Below are 13437 nucleotides of genomic sequence, written 5' to 3'. Positions count from 1 at the left end.
ACTCTGTAATAATGTGCATGGTTATAATATTTCTTTCGTAAAGCTTCCCTTACTCTGGAATTACCTAACAACAATTAAACCAAAACCAATCTCTATTTCATGTCGAACATTCAAACCATTCGGACACTAGTCATCCCGCTGGTTTACCACGGCCTAGTATCATTTTTAAAGAATCTGCTTCATTCAAACTATGCCACCCGGATCCAATGTTTTTATTGCGTTGAATGTCTAACAGTAAGGTAAAGACCTTAGATAGTTGGAATGTTGCTTCAGCGGTTGATATGAAGCATCAGAGGTGTTCTCCACGTTGATATATCTAGCATAAAAGCTTATTTGCATGTTGAACTTAAAAACACAAAAATCGTTTTGAATCCAACCACTTGGTATCACACTGTATATTAAGTGCATTGTACTGACATGTGGTCCTCTAACACGAATGTTAAAATCATGTCCATGCTATCAGCAATAGCGTTGGCACGGAACTTTTTTCGTATGTGTCCCTCTAGTCTCTCTTGTTCGATAACACACACAATCATGATGAACAGTATGTAGTTTATGGAAGTTCGTATCGGTCCTGTAGGTCGTGGTGAGCATTGGCATTTGAGATGGGAAGAATGGTTGCGAGGGAAAAAAGATAACCCCACTCAATTCTCTAGATGTTCCAAATCTGGTTGCACAATATACTTAACCAATCTAAGTAATGCTTCTTCATTTAAAAGCAAACGTAAACAGTAATAATCACAGTCTTATTATACACTGTTTGCTGAGAAATAACAACATTTCGGTATGAAAGCGGCTCATAAATCAGACGGACATGTGTTTAGTAGTGAGTTAAAATCAATATTGACGTAAATGGAATGGCTTTTGGGCCATAAAAAGACCAAGAGACCAAAATATCATCATTGGAAAACAATTTATGAAACATTGATCCAGCCAAAATCTCTTGCGGAGCCCGGGATGCTTGGTTAAGGCAAATAATTATAGAGTAGCATCCTCTCAATGGATACATTCAGACGTTGATTACATCTTAGAAATTACTTAATCTCAAATCCTTTCTAGTCAAGTTTATGAACAATACCATAATTGATAGAAGTGGTGGAGTTGTTTTCTCGAGAAACCTCGTATCAAGTTTTAATCGTTGTCTCATGTGTTTTTTTAAAAAAGAACTGTTAAGTGCAATGTTCTTTTAAAACTTGAGGATAAGCATAGTTTTATTTATTTTAAGCCATCAATCTTACATGATCACTATTGAAAGGCACCTGTCTACTTTTTTCTTTTTAGTTTTGAGTTTTTTTATTTGGTTTTGTTTTTATAAATTACAAATGTTGATATTGACAAAAATATTTTGTATTTGTTTAATATGAATATGAAGTTTGGGGCTAAGAAACGTGGCCGAACAAAGGTTCAAAAACGTTCAATAATTTCCCGCCAATCATCCACATTAGGTCACTTCATAAATTGGGCATGTTTTTTCAGCTGAAATGAATTATAAGCCGCAGTCATGTCGTCCTTGCATTAATGAGGAGTGAAAGAAAGTCAAACCATTCGGCCAAACAAAAACCTTCATCCACATCCAAAAATCCTTACAGAACGGAGCATGATCATATTTATGACCCCCATCAAGTCCCTTATAACATGATTAAGTTAAGCTCTTTTTTGTTTTGGCATACTTTTTGTAATGCTTACATTATAAAGATGTTTTGGTATTTTCATCGCGATAAGCTAATTTCGATTTAGTAATCTCAAGATAATGAAATTTTGCTTAATGAAATATGGTTTGCTACGCTTAAAATCTTTCAAAAATGTGGGCCAGGCCTTAATAAAACTAATGAATGAGAACCAGCAAAGAAACAATTTTACTAAAACAGTTTTTCTGCCATTACATTGCATTTTGCAAAAGAACCATTCGATAACACTTTCTGTTCGAGTGCCAAATATCAAACGCACTGTGAAGAAATATAATGTTCATTTGTAATACTACTGATGCTAGAGATTTTATATGTATATGTCCATGCTATATTGATCTTCATTTTTTATTATAACGCACATCCTTTTTTTTACAAGTATTACGGTTATTGAAAACGTATGACAAGAATTTTATCATATGCTAAAGAAGCTATAGTAGCTAGAAATACCTTATATCATTTATATGACTCGCTTGTTTCCTAGTTACAGCAGTTTTTTTTTTTTACTTTTTGTAGCATAACATAACTTAATACCATGGTTTTGTATTACACGTTAACATTTTTTATATATGATAAAATGAACCTGTATTTTAGACGATATACATTGCTTAAGTCCGAATGAATGACTGTTCTGTTATGTTCTGTTTGACTATGTGTAGTAATGACCAAAGAACATTATGTCCTAGGATACCATTTTACCATCATTAAATGTTACTTTTATCTTACAGTTAAGTTATAATTATTATAATACCATAATCTCAATTGAATGGTGCAATGGATTCGATAGAATAAAGTTTTAATTATAGCGGAGAGAAAAAAACAAACTTTTATTAGTTTATCATGCAAAAATATACCGAAAGATCTAGTTGGCTATCATATTCACATACACTATATATTCAGGTTAAGATTTCTTATTTATTCTGCACAGAGCCTTCAAATACAGTGTAACAATACAGTGTCTGGTGGGAATAAAACCCCATTGATTCTTTTAATGATACATCAGGTGTTTCTTACAAATTGATAATTAATGTCTGCTCTTTACATTTATTATAAATATGCACTCCGTCGCTTATTTCGAATTTCACTATATGCAAACAATATACTATTAAGGTAGCACACCCCTAATGGGCGCCATCTCAAACTATGATCAGCTTGATAATTTCTTAAAGTGTATCATTTCCTGGATTCAAAAACAAAATTTAAAAGAAATTAACCGTCAAATAACAATTTTATTTAAATTTGAATTGCCCTACCCTCATTTCAGAATTGTCGATAAAAACGACATCACCCGAGAGACCAGAACAATCCTTTTTTAAATTTATTTTTCAACATTTTGGTAATAGTTTGGTACCAGAGTAACAAGAACTATATTGGCATTCAGAAATAATACATTATTGATCACATCACCAGCAAATACAATCATACTGTACTGAAAAAGCAATATGGTAATTTTAACATACTGTTTTGACCGCGTAAAATTGGAACATCGATGTTTAAAAGCAAAAATAACAAGTTCTAAAAATACTCATGACCTGTTCTTTATTAATAATTATCTTTAATCTTTTGGGAACATTATGCCAAAAATTAAAAAAAAATAGGCCACAACAAATTGATCATTTGTTCTACGGATTTTGCCAAAAAAAAGTAGGAGCGAGCGAGCGAAAAAAAATAATACTTTTTTTAAAATTTAAGGCAAATCAGAGGCGAGCGAAAAGCGAAAAATTAAAAAAAAAGTATATATATTTCTTACCAAATTTATCATACAACTATGATAAGAAATGCTTTTTAATTGCAAAAAAAAGGTTCTGAGTTATAATTAATAGGTTTTGATTGTATCACATGTTAATCTGTCTCAATATTTAACAAATGCAATAAGATCCAGTGCTTTACTTTTAACATTCATTGCATCAGCAATTTAAATGTGGATACAATTGTAAAGACAGCATTCCTCACAGTAACATGCAATTATTCGAAGACCAAAAAGAACAAATATTGTATTCATTCCGTACTACAATTGAATGGTGCATAAGAACAAAGAATTTAGAAAATTAAAACAGTCATTATATTTATAAAAGGTTGTATTTTCTGGTTTTACTGATGTTATTATAATACTGTATGTGTAAAGTAAATACAGACTGTTTCTAAAACATTTACAAGTCCTACTTTTTTATCTGTTGATAACACTTGAGTATATGAATACTGAGAAATGCATTTTAGAATTTAAAAAAAAAAAAACTCACGAGAACGTGTTCAATGGTTGTAAGTCGTGTGTCCGGCGTGTATTTGAATAGAAGTTTTGCACTCAAAATCAGATTTAGTTATTATTTACCACTAAATTTTGAGTACAAAACAATGTTATTAAAACACACATAGATAATTATTGCCTTCGACGCAGTGAAACTGCTATTGTTTACTGAAGACTATAATCCATTGACTATGACACTGATTTTCACTTAAAACGTGTATTTTTCGTTACGAAAACTTTATTACTAGTAAACTGAAAATTAATACCGGAAATGAATACAACGGTGCGTCCTGCAAAATATGCCCGTTAAAAAAGACTGTCAACATATATCAGCTGTTTTGCGGTTACCCGGACCTGATTTTGTCCTGACACGAGGAAAGTTTGCTCGCGAAGAATGCAAAGCATAAAAATACCTTCAAAAAAGACGAAGTCGACATTGCAGGTTTAAATTTTAAGTAAAAGAAATTCAGAAAATAGGGGAAATTGAGAAGTATACAAAAAAAAATCCGCGCAAAAAAGTTTTTTTTTATTTTCGTTTTTCGAATTATATGTGCGGCAAATCCGACGAACAAATGATCAATTTGTTGTGGCCTTACCGTCTCATTTAAAAAAAAAAGTTTGTAATTCCCAACCACCTATTTCAGCCGTGCCTGCAAGTTATAAATATAAATGTAAAATCTTCACAGGAGCTAATACTTAATATATGTAAAAATGTATTTACTTTTTAATGAAAATACAATATTAACTTTTGTAAAACAAGTGTTAGCTAATGAAAACAAAGAAGAAAAAGATAAAACAAATATTTGTGCTTCTGGCTGGATTCGAACCACTGCCGTGGAACCGTCAAAAGATTTGTAGTCCTGTGCTTAACAACATAGGCTAAAACATTAAAATTAAAGAGTTTCAAGTGGAGGTTTTCATTAAGGGTGTGCTAACGTAATTTTATAATCCTGACTTATACTTTTATCAAAGAAAAATATATTGTTATATATATTCTTAAGCCGGTATTCCATGTGTATGCTGACCGAAGCAGATAAACGAAGTGAACCATCTTAGCAAATGCGGACACATTCGCGGATATGGTTTAGCTTGGAAAACAAAGATAAATGGCGGCAAGAACTCTATTGTATGAAGTTTAACACGTTCGCATGGGTCAAGATGGATGGCAACTTTACGAGTTTCAACCAATATGCGCTTCGTTTTTTAATATAAATGCCTGCAGCTTAACTACTCTATGATTAGTGAATAATATGTATATCAACTTGCCTAAAATATTTTTTTCTTTTACTATGTATACTATGGTTATTTTGTTGCAACAGTGTTTAAGTAAGCTTAAGACTGCAGAAAGAACGATTTACCTCATATATAAAACATTGTTCTTTAAATGTAAATCAGTAAGACACAATGCATGTACGAAATGTACTCGAAACGTCAAATTATGTTCATTTTTCACCGAGAAGCCAACCTAACTGACAATTCATTGTTATGTTTCCATATGTTGTTGTTTTTACTGTAAATATACACACTCATATACACCGTACATGAGCTTATACAACACACTGTTTCATGACAGTACTACCATCTTCAAAATGTTCCGCAATTCATTCAAACGATTGGGAATTTTGTGAAGAGTCCGTAGCCCGATTATTAGATAATGCTACATAAGCACTGAAGTAAAACATGCGGGACCATGTTTGTGCTTACAACCTTTACAATTTAGGTTATTTAATAAACTGAGCCAAATATTATCAAACAGAAAATAAAATTTGGTAAAAAATGTTTTGTTTGTAGCTCTGTAGGGTCCGTAGCCCAATCATTGACGAGGCCGTAAACAGCCTTAATACTTGCACAAAAGCCAAAACTCAGTCACTCTTTACAAGTTAAAGCTGTTTTTACCCAATACAGTCAAAATATATATAATTTAAGCCTTTCAATCAAAGTAATTAAAATTTTACACATTTAATTTAGATACTATCACAAGTGATAGACACTTGCACCACTTTTGTTTTGTTTATTTTCGTTATTCATAAACATAAGAAAGTGAAACTTCAATTTATTTGTTCATAAAAAGAGGGGGCTAGGGACTCTATAAAAAAATACATACACCGTACACCATATATAGTAGCCAAGTGAGACGAACACAATGCCATTGTCACAGGGACGGTAAGGGTTTACCTGTTATCATTATATATAACCTTAGTTTGACACATTGAAGTATCAGTATATAAGTAGAGACATATGGTCTGCAGATATCAACACAACTATGATGCATGGCTTAAACACATTAGTAAAGTTCTTGTAAAGTAGCTAGCTCATGGGAAAAGTCAGCTTTTAACAAAACTATTCTAATACATGTAATTTGGTTTGTAAACGTCAAATAACAGAATTCTGAATTGAGGAGTTGCTTTATTTGTAATTCATGTTTGTCTGTTTCAAAGCATTTTAAGAAATTCTTAGTAATATTTGTGAATTTCTCGTTTAAGTTCGCAGTGGTAATGCACCGAGTATATATATTTTAACGCAGATACTGTACGAAGTATAGCCTTTCTATTTACTTGGGATAGTTGTGGCAATGACATGCGCTCTTTGAATAATCTAATCACAGTTTTGATATTTTGCATTCTTAGTCAAAGACTATAAGTAACAGAAAGTATATGTACCATAATTTTATTGTTTTATTTCTTCCTATTAACAGTGCTTTGTGAACACTTTATAATTGGGTGCTGAACAGAAATATATTGTCACACAATCATCACGCTATGTGGAGTTAATAGTCAGGCATATGCTCCTCCTCAATTCATCTAGTTTTGAGAAAAAAATCTCATAAAACGTCTGAAATAGATGTACGGCTTCACTTTACCGGCCGTGTTTAAATTGACGATGCAAATTATCGCCATCATTTGCCATATTTGGATGATGTATGATGAATATATACTACATGAAAACATAATTTACAAATAGTGCATTAAAAACTATGCAAAATGCAAATAATTTTCCCACTAACTAGGCACTTTCTAAAGGTTCTATGTACACTGTCACTGTGACGCCATTTTTTCCCAATAAGCTGTAAAGAGATTTTAAGTCATCTATAGATGTAATAATACCTGTTATAAATACTGGTTAGCGTGGTTATCAAAAGAGCGTTTTCTCGGATATGTTGGATTTCGTCGTTTTTCCTAAAAAATATTTTATTTTATTTTAAACGTAATACATTCATGAAAAGCAAACTTTTGGCACAGTTTGCTTATTAAATCAATATTTCGTAAGCAAAATAATTTATGTATGAAGTGTCACTTGCGTATAGACGCGTTTTTACTTTAATTTCATCGTTTTGGTACGAACCAATCACATGATGAAAGGTGACATTGAAGTCGTCTGTTGCCTCGGCACAGAAGGGACACTGGTACATTTTAATAAGAAAGCAAAAGTGTAATGAAAGTTTACACTTCATGAAACAATCATTTGTCACATATTTTGAAGATGAAAATAAGATAGATAGATAGATGACGTTTACTCCCAGAGTGGGTTTTGACCTTTAATCTGATATGCCTGAGTGAATTATACTGAAAACATTTCTGTTATTTTCATTTACGTCCAAGAAAAAGCAGTTATTGTCATTAATGTAAAACAGCATGAACGTAGAGTGGACAAACAGGTGAACAGACGGACAAGAAACAGTATGAACGTATAGTGGACAAACAGGTGAACAGACGGACAAGGCTCTCGGAGAGTGGACAAACAGGTGAACAGACGGACAAGGCTCTCGTAGAGTGGACAAACAGGTGAACAGACGGACAAGGCTCTCGCAGAGTGGACAAACAGGTGAACAGACGGACAAGGCTCTCGTAGAGTGGACAAACAGGTGAACAGACGGACAAGGCTCTCGTAGAGTGGACAAACAGGTGAACAGACGGACAAGGCTCTCGTAGAGTGGACAAACAGGTGAACAGACGGACAAGGCTCTCGTAGAGTGAACAAACAGGTGAACAGACGGACAAGGCTCTCGGAAAGGCGTTAAACACCATCAAAACTATTTTTTTTTATTTGCTTTCCATTTGATGCATACTTGATCTTAAAAGAAATCATATATTAAATAATGATTTGTCCCATAGTTTCTAGTTTAATTTACTTTTTACTGTTTTAATGCTTCTTCATACACTAATTACTGCGACTATGATAATCTCAGTATACAACTATCAACAGTAGATTTTTTTTATAGAATATGTTCATACCCAGTAGGTTAAAATACTATAGCCAGTCTATATAATGTGAATATATCGAGGGTGATACAGTGAACCAATTTTCACAGACAAAAATTCGAATATACATTACTTTTGGAAACAAATAATAAATAGAACAGTTCAGATTGAGTTTAATGTAATTGTGCAGTTCAACTGAAAATCAGAGATATATTGAACACGGGTGTACAATTACGTATCAAAGCACGAATTGAACTGATTTCAAACGAATATGGGAGATAGGTTTGATAAAACATCTGATGGTTATAATCAATAGTTATTAACTTATTATCATTTACAATAGAATCTGAGATATGCACTGATTGAACAGAACATTTCAGCACCTGATGAGTTCCAGTAAAATTTCAATTCTTCAAAAAACGATGTAAATACTTGTAAACGTGAGCGTAAGTCATCCAATTAAAATAATATAAAACATTTGTGCTTACCACTGCATTGTTTCAGCGTCAAAGTTAAACACTGATCAGTCATGATGGTATAATAATAATATCGTTAATAAGTCACAATTGAATGCCAAGAATTGTATACGCATACGTTATATTGAAAAAGACGTATTGCAATAAAACACCTTTTTATATGTTAATCTGCAAATGAATTATGAGGAGTGCTGAATTATGATTTATTTTAATGTAAGTTAAGAACAGTATGTAACAGGTTTGTAGGATACTATGTAAAATGATCATTCTTTTCGATTTTGAATTAAAATAATGGACGAATGTTCATGCCATTTATAAACAGCGTGCTCATATTTCCTTTTGTTACAGTCTACCCGTCTTAAATAACACATTATTGGCTGTACAAGGGTGATCGCTTTCCTTATCTATGCCCACACATACCATGACCTCTTTGATTGTCTAAGTGTATACAAACGCATAAATTACTGATTAAGATATACGATTATGTCACCCCCAATGCATATCATGGCAGCAGATTTTGTCTAGACTGAGGAGGAAGTCCAAAGTGCCTTATGCCTTATATGAATATTCAACGCAACCATTGAAAACACGTTTGTTTATAAACTACATGACATCTGTGTCTGCAGCTGTTGCCTTTAACTTACGAAAACGAGTAGCAGCCATTGTTGAAAAATTGAGGAGGAGGAGGATTGGAATTCATGACAATCACGACCTTAGGTAACCATACCATTGACGAGGTTGTCATGAGCACATGTGACGTTCTATACTGTGATTGTGTTTCAAGGAAGCACACACGACATTATCCCCAATGCTGATTGTATGATGTCCAAATTTCCCTCTTTCTCTTGTTTCTCATCGTAATCTCCGTTAGGCAATTATGATAAAAGTCCATACCATTGAAAAGAGAATACAGACTAAGACAAATCGGCGTTCATCCATCATAAAACATTGAACATTGACACATTATCAGGAAGTTATTAAGCGAATGTTCATCGCTGACCCAGACGACAAATGATGATAGTCCATTAACAACATAGTGCTTTATCATAGAGGGACACACTTTTGTAGGGCCTGTGTTTAAACAATCTTAAGGCACATATTTTTAACATTTTTGTTTTGGGGGAGGAATTTCCTGAAGACACGATTAAGATGGCATGAAAGAACATAACCTTTATCTCATCCTCAAGAAAAAAATATTTTTTTTAATCTTCATAAACTTGCAAGATATCCAATGATCATTGATTTAAACTACATTTCCAATTCCAACTGAACTGGTTAAAAATCGGGAAACGAACCAATGTTTAGTAAGTTATATTTTGTTACCTTTTTGCTTTTTATATATGAAATTAATTTACATTGAATAATGAAAGGTTAAATAAGGCAATTTTATGGCTTGGCAACTTCAGGGCATTTAGTAACTTGAAGTATTTTTGAGAGTCATAAAAGGTTTTTGTGAACCTTTATTTGTTACGATTATGTCAGCATTTTGATTGTAATTGTGTAAATGATGTATGTGTATTTCTGTAATGTTGAATTGGATTGGCTGTTTGATTGTTTGATGGTTTGGATAAATATCGACGTGTATATTAAACGAGTTCCGGTTTATCTATATGAGAACAGAAGATTCCGCGGTTTAGTGATTTGAAACTGCCATATAACCTTCCAAGCCAATCATTAACATGGTAACTGTGATAGTTATACCACCAGTGTTGACTGAAGAATAAAGTGGTACATTAATACGCGTGTTTCATATCTCAACTGACGTAACACAGTTGTGTTTTAAGAAAACCACAAGGCATTCAAACTATGCAAATGTTACAGTTCAATTTTGGCGATCTACAGATAATAGAGCGGGCCTCTTCAAATTATTGTTTGGTGCATTCGTCAGAATTAATCTTCATCAAATTGAAAAAAAGCAAATTTGAAAAATTCTCGATTGTTAAACGCCCACACCAAAATGCCCAAACACCAAATTAATCTAATCAGACTGCTACATTCTAAGTGCAAAATTAATCATTCACATAATTACTAAATTTGTATCGCAAATTTCTGATCGAAAATGATCGCCCATATCGGTATGAGACCAGCTTACTCGATCGTCTCCACCTTTTTTCTAGATTTTTTATTGCAACCATGATTTCCGACCTCATTTTACAACTTAGTTATCCAACATATTTTTCAAACATTAAAATGCGAGTTTGTAGGCTATACTGTAATATTCCTGATGTATGGAGATGGTTTAAATCGAAAGCAGAGCTTCTAACGTATCTCTCCGAGGTCTTCCAACTAGGGACTCCTTTATCACTAATATAATGAGACACATGAATATTGAATTGAAATATACGTTTATTAAATCTTTGCCATATTCCCTAATGGATAACTTCTTGAAAATTAGCATATATATGCGCACAAAACCAGCCTTAACATCTATCAATGAATTTCTCTAGCAGACAATATATGCTTTGTAACCAAACTTGTTTAAAGGGATATTTTTAGAACAATTGAGTTCCTTCACATATGATTGTTTTTGCTTTTTTTGTTTTTGTTTTTTTACATTTATTCAGTATAGGATTCAGTGTTCTTGTAATTTTACCGCCATCTTTCATCGGTCTTGGTACTTGTCTGTTTGTTTCAGATCAAATTTCGTCACTGTTTTAATAAAACAATTTTCACAATTTATAGATCAAGCTTTACAGCGCAAATCTGTTTCGGAAACTGTTATAACGGTGTAATAAAAACACAAGACTGTCAGATTTAACTATAAATTTGCGTGTAAGGGTTTCTTTTTAGCGCTAAAGTGACGTTGATGGCATGAGATTTAGCCATTCTGGTATCGATTCCACCTTGTTAGCAGGACTTTGGGAGACGCAAAATTAGAAGAGGTCTAGCAAATGGTAACGTTCACAGATTTTCTCACCGCTTTCTTTAAGATTTAACGACATGTAAATGAATCAATGCTTAGTCTAGTGATATGTTTTTTATCGCCATATAAACATGTAAGCATGAGATTTAAATCGCCTGTTTAGAAGGACAAAACAAGATATTTGCGTATATTATTAAGGAGAGAGAGAAATGTTTAAATCAGTGTGGCACATTGTCTGTCGTTTGGGGACAAATGAGGGAGCTTTAAATTATAATGGGCAAAACCTTTTGCATGGGTCTGCGCCGTTCTTCCCATGACACCGTAACGCTCGGTTTTACCGCTGATCTTATCAAATTGATGTCATAATAATGATATTTAAGTTTAGATAATTAAATTCTTTCAAGGAGGACAAAAAAGTGATCTTCTTCCTCTCAAAAATTCATATTTGAAAAACCCGAGACATCAGTCTGCCTTGTCTGCGTTGGGAATCAAAATAGTCTTTATCCGATAAGCCAGATTAAGACGTTAATCAAGAATTGTACATGTACATGCAATGATGGGTGAAGGAAAAAGTCACCAATAATAATATAGGTATCACATACAAAGTGTGCACCAAAGGCTATATTTACTTTGGTGTTCACGGGATGAAATATATTGCAATCTTACACTGAAAAGTCTTTTTTCCCCTTTTATATTATGCTTAAAAATGATATAAAATGGCAGTTTATAGTAGCCAAATTTTATGCAAACGTGGCGTCATTTTGGAAATGGCGTCGCTGGCATTGTGTGCTCTGTGTGCGCGGACGTTTGATTTTTGAGGTAATAAATTTTAAAACAATGAAAACAACAGTGGTAATTTCTCTGTTTGAAGCATTAAAATTAATCTTTTTACTCATAATTCTCTATATATCACCAGAAAACATATAATAATATTTTATCATAACTACTAAGTTTCAGTTATACATTAGAAACTATAGAGAGAAGCCCAGCAGTGAGAACATTGCTAGGATTTTGTTTAAAGGTTCAATGTTCAAAGCCTAACAATCAACACATATTTATAGTATTTAACTTTTGATGCTTGATATATTAAACTAAGAAATTGGTTGTTCGTGTTACTCGGCTTGTCCCTGTGGCTTCCTTTGATCTATTGATGTAGGCTCAGGAAATTGCTCACACTTAAACTCTAAAATATATTAGAACTAAGAAATAATATAACAATATACATTAATTAAAAATAAAACGAAAAAACTATTGTATTCTTTAAAACTCCATTTCATGGGTATGAGACATGGTGGACCAGTTCTAAACATGGTGGACCAGTTCTAAACATGGTGGGCCAGTTCAATACATAGTCGGCTAGTTTTAACATGGTATGCCTGTTCTGAACATGGTAGGCAGTTCTAATCATAGTCGGCCAGTTTTAAACATGGTCGGCCAGTTTTAAACATGGTGCGCCGGCTCTGAACGTAATGGACGTCCAGTTCTTGACATGGTGGGCCAGTTCTCGACATGGTAGGGCAGTTCACAACATGGTTGGCCAGTTTTAAACATGGTGCGCCAGCTCTAAACGTAATGGACGTCCAGTTCTTGACATGGTGGGCCAGTTCTCGACATGGTAGGGAAGTTTTCAAGATGGTTGGCCAGTTCTCGACATGGTGGGTCAGTTTTTAACATGGTGGGCCAGTTCTAAACATGTTTGGCCAGTTCTAAATGGTTCTACACTTTTACTGCCTGCACAAATCTGACAATTTATGAGTTATCGCCTCGGTATTAATGTCGTCTGTTCCTGTGTGTGTCAAGTAGCGCCATTTTTGTTTGTTTCATCTGCAAATAATGTCATTGTTGACATCACCTCGGTGAATGAACGTTTGGCTGCAGCGTTTACCCATGTTCAAGATTCCGGGGCTTACGCGAAAACAAGTTCTTATTGTTCCTTGATTTTACCGTCAGTCTTACAGCGATAATCCGA

Source organism: Mya arenaria, chromosome 2 (assembly GCF_026914265.1).
Source record: "Mya arenaria isolate MELC-2E11 chromosome 2, ASM2691426v1".
In the NCBI taxonomy this organism is placed as follows: Eukaryota; Metazoa; Mollusca; class Bivalvia; order Myida; family Myidae; genus Mya; species Mya arenaria.
This window is presented reverse-complemented; position numbering follows the sequence as displayed.